The sequence below is a fragment of the Lagopus muta genome, chromosome 10, assembly GCF_023343835.1.
Source record: "Lagopus muta isolate bLagMut1 chromosome 10, bLagMut1 primary, whole genome shotgun sequence".
NCBI lineage: Eukaryota > Metazoa > Chordata > Aves > Galliformes > Phasianidae > Lagopus > Lagopus muta.
The window spans coordinates 10,041,137-10,049,279 of NC_064442.1; positions in this window are offsets into that span (position 1 = coordinate 10,041,137).

Consider the following 8,143-nt stretch of genomic DNA (forward strand, 5'->3'; position numbering starts at 1 on the left):
CAGCTTCAGAGAGCTCTGAATCTGCTGAGATGTTTTTCCACATGTTTTTTTTTTTTTAAAGTATTATCGTTATCAAAGCATCAACTGTCTTTCATTTGAAAATCTAGTTATTTTATTTTATAAAAGAATGAGGCCCCCTTCTTGAATTCAGATTATAAATTGCATATGTTTAATATCTAGAAGAATATAGTGTGGCTTTTCACGAAGAAATTCCTTCTATTTCTGTTTCTTATAGGGAATTTGCAAAAGTGTTTAATGTGAATGTACAGAGTTGTTTCTTATGGGTTGATATTCATGCTAGGTAACCTCCCCGAGCTCTAAGGAATTGATTATGGTGATTAAGGAATCACTTTCTAGAGATTAATGTTAAGACAAATATTTACAGAAATGCATGGTAGATCACTGACTGTACAACTTGTGAACATGCTATTGCAAATGTGGTGGGGGATCTAGTATCAGTTCCAGAAGTTTCTTCTCTGATGAAAACTTTGTGCTTTTATTCACAATGGGGAACAAGCAATGAAATAATTGTAGTGAAATAATTATTGTGCAGAGAGATCATGCCCACACGTGTGTGGAAGTAGGGTTATAAGTGTAGGGAGCTGAGAACTGCATCTCTTTGGTGGTGAAAATCTGGGAAGTGGGCCACTTAACCTGGAGAGGAGAAGGCTCAAGGATCATTTCATCAGTGTGTGTAAAGGGAGGATGGAAAGAAGACTGAGCCAGGCTCCTCTTAGGCCTAACGGTGTGACAAGAGGCAATGGGTGTATACCAAAACATTCCATATTGTGGAATTGAAACCTTTGGTGACTGCTGGAGGAGGTGTTGGAGCGCTGGGGATGGCAGGAGATGACCCTCTGCTGGCACCAGAGGGGCCTTTTGTGTCTTAATTGTGTACAATTAAGTTGTGTTGCAACTGAAAAACTGAAAAAGTATTTAACGTGAGCAGCTGATGTTTTTGCTCCAATGAACACGTGCTTTGACAGGATAGAGAAGAATGGGACTGGGGTACCAATGCTGCAAGTAATAACTGAATACATTGTGTAGTTCTTGAGTCGTCAAATAGAGAAGCCAGAAAGGACTACTGGGATGTACAAGAAGCTGTGCATGTGGCCACATATCAAAGCCTCTGAAAATTTGAGAGAAGAGCTGCATTCTGTGTGGGAATTGGTACAAGTCAGTTGATAAGTCATCTTTATTTATTTTGGTTACTGTTGTTGTCTTTGTTTCTTAAAATAACTTCTGTAGACAAAAAGAACTGAGTAACTTTTTGAAGGGCAGGTTAAACTGCTCTGGAACACAGTGTATGTCAGCAAACTGAAGATGTTGGTTTTTTGTTCCTTTTATAGCTTTGCTTCTTGATCCTGAATAAATGATACCTCCAAAGTGCTCCTGTTGTCTCAAAGATGGCAACAATTTCAGAACAAATGAAGTCATCTTATTTTGGTGCAGTGATTCAGATGTGCTCCTGACAGTTTCAAAGCACTGTATAAGTTTCTATCAGCCCTGAAAATCTCTATAAAGCACAAAAGCTGTGAGTTCTCAGCAGTTAAATGTTCTTTGGTTCCCACTGGGAAGGCGGGGGAGCGAGCGGAGGACTGTGGTGCTTTAGCCACCTGCTGGGTTAAACCACAACAGTCTGCTATACGTTTTCATAAGAAAATTAAATTCCTTAATTTAAGTTGTTAATTCCTTAAGTTTATGTTGTTAATTTATTGAATTGAAATTGTTTATTAATTTGCCACTGTACATATTGCCTATCAAGTCCATATGAACTAGTAAGTGCAATCAAGCAGTCTGAAACAGTTGTTTTTGCCCTCAGCAAAGTTTGAAACATAGTTCCAAGCCAAGGAGTTGTTATATAACATGACCTGCTTGTTTCTTACACACCAGTGAACACTGGACAGATTTTCTGCTCAGGTGCACCTAACACGTATTTCATGCTTAGCTGCTTTCTTTCTGTGGAATGGCGTATTTGACCTGAAAGAGATTGGTGTTGCCAAAAGCAGTATATTAAATGTTCTTTCTTTCTTTCTAAGTCATCTCCCTTGGGAGATCTACTTAATGTGCTTCACTCCTGCCATCTGTAAGAACAAGTGAGATGGGGGTACTGATGCAGAATATCCCCTTTGTAACTACAGTTCTTAGAGTATATATTTTTTGCTTGCAATACTAACTTCACTCCATGCTTGTATGTACAATGATCTTGAATGCTGGTTATCTTGCTTTGGGGCTGATGAACTGGAAATGGTAGCATTATTCTCTGTTTGGGTCCAGTTGCTTGATGACTTTCCTGAACACAGACAATGAATCATTTAAGTGATGACTTCTGTGTAGTAAAACAGAGTTGTGTGTTCTCATCTGGGTTTTAATGCAGATTCTTGAGAGCAGGTTTTGAATGTTCAGTACCTTTCTTGCGTGCTATTTAGGGAGGAATCTCAGCATAGTAAGTTTGCAGATTATTCTTGCAAAGCTGTCCACCCTATGACACATCTATCTGGTAAATTTTCCCTTACTTCTTTCTGGTGTGGTTCATTTCTTAAAAAGAGGCTGCCAGGAAAAATTGTTTAGGTTAGTAACTGTAGTCTTATAAGCATTATGTGGTGTAAATCTCTTCAGTGAATTCCAGTGTTGTAAACAAATGATGTCTTTTCAGTGCAGAAATAAAACCATGATTTTTGTGCAGGCAGTCTGTTTCATCTGTGCCTGCCTATCTTTGAAGGAGGTAGTATGCATTCATTTGCAAAGCAGGTAACACCTTGTTCTATTTCAGTAGCAGCAGCCCTTGGAGGATCAGTGAAGACCAGCTCTCTGAGCATTCAGACTAGCATTCGTGAGACTGAAAAGCAGGAAGGCTTTTTGCTCGATTAGTGCTTAAGTTGTGCTTTTGAGAATGGAACCAAATCTCAGCTAGTTGGGCGTATGAGAGCAATCTAAGTAAAAGGGGTGCTGTACTGCCACTAGCAGTGTGTTTGGGGCTTCTTGAGAAACAAAGTAGATACTACTTAGTTTGATGAAGTGGGCTTCAGTAGGTTTTTTTGTTTTTGTTTTTTTTTAACCTAAGTACCATAACTAAACTTCTTGTTTCTCTCTAGATCACATTGGCTTTGGAAGCCAGATGGAAAGTAGAATGATCATCTTGTGATAACTGATAGTCAAAATGTAAGTTTGTGTAAGCAATCGTGTACGAGTAAGAACTGTTCATGGATGACAGCACACTAAATGTTCTTGAAATTCACTAAAGAAGTAGTTTTAATGTAGGCAATGTGCTCTGCTATTCATCTGCAGTACTTCCACCTTGATGATGTAAAACCCCAGAAAGAAAAAATTATGGTAAAAAAAAAATCTCAGTTTTGAAAGGGGACTCCAAGTGATACTGTTTGTATATTTCCACTGCAGTATATTTCTTCTTTTTTTTCAATTTTTGGAAAAACCAAAGGCAACACTTTGCAGTTATTAAAGAGTAATAGAGGAACATCTATTAATAACTTCTAGTGTTAAGCCTTAAAGTCACCCTTCTTATGTGGTCTAAATCTTCAGTCAAAATGTTGTTGCCAAAATCAGTGGACAAACTCAAAGGAGCAAAGGAGCAAAGGAGCATACCATGTGTCTCATGAGCTCTCACTGCTTTGTACTGGAACAATTGGTTATGCCTGGAAGAATGCTATAACTGTAGACTGGTTTGGTTTCTTTACTTAAATAGATGATTGTTATTATGTGGAGTTTGTACCACATAATTTCAAGTTTTTTTATTGACTTAATTTGATTAATTTATTTATTTTCAGGAGAATTTGTATGTATGCATGTATGGTAGGTTTATGCATATATATACTTCCAATTATTATCCTTTTCTTAAAAACAAGTTTAAAAGAATCTATTATTATTATTCATTTTTGCCTGCCACTATGATGAGCTTCTAGAAGACAAGGAAGATTATCTTAACCTTCTGAGGAGTGAGCCTAAGGAGAAATGCAGCAATTCTATTACCAAAATAATAAAAAGAGGCAACTGCAGCAAGAAAACAAAGAGCAGGCTGAAAAGGAAGTTTCATTACCCAAAGTCCACTGGGAGAAGGAACAAGAAGAATCAGCTTATCACAGGGAATTCCAAGTTTTCCGTTGATTTAATTTGATGAATTTATTTATTTTCAGGAGGAGGACTTAAATGTATGATAAACTTATGCAGACATTCATTTTAATTAATCTTTTTCAAAAGAAAGTTATCTACCTCAATCTGAGGGTGAATGGTTCTGCTTTCTATACTGTTTGGTTCAGTCATCTCATGAAAGCCTGTTCTGTATGCTTCCCAATGGAGGCAAGCCAGAAGGAGGAAGAAAAATAAATTCCTTTAATAAAAGCATAGAGGGAGGTGTAATTGGGAGGGTGCAGGGGAGTGAAGGAGTGTCAGGGATGCTAAGATGTGCCTCGAGGGGTTTAGGTTGTGATGCTCTTCAGCAGTGTAGAGCCCTGTCTTGCAAGGAAGAAACTCTTTGCTCACAGGGTGTGATTTTGGTGTTCAGCTGTCAGGCAAGATTATTGGTCTAAGCTATTTTTTGTTATTGTTATTAAATGCCAGTGAAATTCTATTTATATTCAGTCAATGAGGAGGTTGTCCTAAATCATTTTTTCTTTTCTTTGGTAGAAAGAACAAGTCACTGCAAAGATAGAAAGAGAATGGCGAAGTAGGCTTCAACAAATGAAAAAAAAAATAAAAGAACAACCTGTGGTTGAACGTAAGGACTGCAGTGGTTATACGAACAGAGAAACATGCGTGAGTGGTATTTCAACTGATATTTTCACCTCCCTTCCAGCCCTGGAAACGTGCTGATAGTTGAGCACTGTAGCTTTTCCCAAAGCTGTCCCGTGCACTATGGCAGGACCGGGGACTGTGGAGCTGGGGAAGAACTTCATGGGAGGCACAGCAATGTCTCTGGGGCTTTCAGTTTATTTGAGTTGTTGTGCAACAAAAAACATAAAGGGAGAAAGCCCAAGAGAGTCCTTGGCTTTGTGCCTATAACGCGGCTTGAATTCCTTCACCACCAAAATAACAAACCATCTATTAAATGCAAAACAATGCAGGCAGCACAGCCCTTCTGCCTCTCGAGCTCCCTGTGCTGGCTGTAGAAAGCAGCCGTTGCTCCCCTGGAAGTAGCCCAGGCTTTGTAAATTTCTGAACTTAACTCAATGCAGCCGCGTGTGAGCCTTCCCAGCTGGGCGAGTTTCCTTCAGCTGACTCCAGCAGGCCCTGTTTGGCTGTTGGCTTTAAAAATAAATAAGTAAGGGCAGAGATAAGTGGCAGTTCAGCCTCCCAGTGCCGTGTTGCTGCCTGTTTTGAGACCTCTGCGTCTGATTGTTGATGGGAGCGTGCTGAGGCTGGGAAGGCTGTGTGATTTGACTGGAGCTGCTGCAGGTTCTGTACCAGGCTGTTGTGATTACTTAAATTGGACTCATACATGGTATGCTTCCTTAGCGTAGAGTGGAAATAGCAAGGTTGAATATGATTCATTTGGGACCCTTGAGTGATGGGTGACTTCTAGTGTTTGTTGTTTCAGATCAGCAAGGAGCAAGGAAGAACCTTTGGTCTCAGGAAGTGTTGTGCTGTAAACACTGCAGCCAGGAGCTGGAAAAGAAAGAGGCTGTGTGCCAGGACTTGTACAGTCTAGGCTTCTCTTTCACTGTGTGACTTGTATGCTTTTCAGGTCACTCTCCGTGGGAAATGTCTCAAAAGCATATACATCCTATTGCTCCGTGAAAGGAGCAACTCTGGAAGAAGTGTGTTCTCATTGCATTAAAGCTGTGAACAAGACAATGAATAAGTATAAGAGGTTCAGTTAAAGGTTAGGAGAGCAGTGTCATTTACTTAGTACTTCTTCCTCCTTCAATTAACTTACCTGGGAGTCTGACAGCCAGGTCCCCTAAGAACGCCCAGTTGATTTCTTACTGGGGGAGTGTTGCCATAGTCTTGGACAAGCTTCATTTTGTGGTATGAAGCCTTGTTATGCTGTCCCTGCCTTGTTGCACTGATTTCTGTTTCTCAGACGGTACGAGCCTTGGATGTACCAACCAGCATTCATCTCAAACCCCTGCGCTTTGTGTTTTCCATGAGCTAAATGCTCATGGGAGGTGCAGGGTGAGCCAATTAGGTTGTTGTGTCTGATGCTTTGTAGAGGCTGGCTCTGTGTCTTTCAGCAGTGTGGAGCCTGTGTATCACAGCAGCTTGTGGATTTGGGCGAGGTTGGCTGCTGATCTTGCTGGCAGAGAATTGCTGAGCTGTCTGACACCTTGTCTTCTCAGTATTCTTTGACTTTTGCTGTCATTACTTTTATGTAAAATTCAGAGTCTGAACATCTTTAATTTTTTTCATGTTCTGTGGTTATCAGTAGAGCTGAAAAGAAAATAATGAATGCTGCCAGCAAACTTGCATGGCTTCACCAATGGCAAGTCCTGTCTGGTCAACCTAGTGGCCTTCTGTGATGGCATAACTGCATCAGTGGTCAAGGAAAAAGTCACTGATACCATCTACCTTCACTTAAGGCCTTGAACACTGTCCCTCACAATGTCCTTTCCAAATTGGAAAGATAAGGATTTGGTGGCTGGACTGCCCAATGAACATGAAACTAGTTGCAAAATTGCACCCAGAAAGTGATGACTAATGGCTCAGTGTCTGGATTGAAATCAGTGATGAGTCCTTCATGGGCTCAGTACTGAGACCAGTGCTGTTAATATTTTCATCAGTGACGCTGACAATAGGATTGAATGCTCCTTCAGCTAGTTTGTGGATGACATTGTGCTGTGTGGTGCAGCCAACATGCCTGAGGGATGGGGTGCCATCCAGAGAGACCTAGACAGTCTTGAGCAGTGGGCCCAAGGTGAGTGTCATGAAATTCGACAAATCAAAGTGCAAATATGGTTGCAGCAACTCCCTCTATCAATACAAGGGATGAAAAGATTGAGACAGCCTTAAGGAAAAGGACTTACAGGTACTGGTGGATGGTAAGCTAGATATGAGAGCAACATAACCTCACAGCCCAGAAAACTAAACATATCCTGGACTGCATCAAAGGAAGTGTGGCCAGCTGGTTAAGGATGGTGATTCTGCCCCTCTACTTTGCACTGGTGGGACCATATCTGGAGTACTGCATCTAGATGTGGAGTCCTCAGTACAGGAGAAGTGGGGGCCTGTTAAAGGGCATCAGGAGGAGGGCCACAAAAATGATCCTAAAGATGGTACACCTCCTGTGTGAGGACAGGCTGAGAGTTCAGCCTGGAGAAAAGACAATTCTTGGTGGACCTGATAGCAGCCTTTTAGTATCAACAGGGGAGGACATAAGAAAGAAAGGGACAGGCTCTTTAGCTGGGTCTGTTGTGATAGGACAAGGAGAAATGGCTTCAAACTGAAAGAGAGATTTAGACTGTGTATAAGGAACAAGTTATTTTACAGTAAGGGTAATGAAGCACCGAAGCAGGTTGTCCTGAGAGGTGGTGGTTCCCCATGCTTGGAGACACTCAGGGTCAGACGGGACTGGACTCCGAGCACCTGATCTAGCTGTGGGTGCACCTTTTCATTGTGGGGGAGTTGGACTAGTTGTCTTTAAAAGTTCTTTCCAGCTCACGTGATTCTATGATGAAAATGCAGGTGTATTATTTAAAAAAGCTCAACCTGCATCTGCTTTTGTTTTTTTCTTCCATTGTTAACATTTCCTTCATTCCTTCTGTTTCCTTCCCTCCTTTTCTAGCTCTGCTGTTAAATTCTGACCTGCCTACTAGAGAAGAGTACTGACAAAATTATTGTCTGTCTCAAACTAGGGCAAACCATGTGGAAAGCAAATCTTGTGGTGAAAATATTACTGGAGAAACTAATGATGAATGATGTTCAGAAATGTGTATTATGTGACTTGAAACAATAATTTGATACAATGCAGACTGAAACAGAAACTTCAAATATTCGTATTAGGAATAAAAATTCAGGAGATTTTTGTAGTGATGCATACTTTGCAGAGCATCCTTACATAGAGTCCTTTTGTACTGTAGACAACATTGTTATTCCTTGGAGATAATTTATCAAAGGCAATGGAAATATCTTCAATACAAAAAGAGCTACAGCTGCTAACAACCAAGAGCATATTTCATCAGCAGTTCCTGGT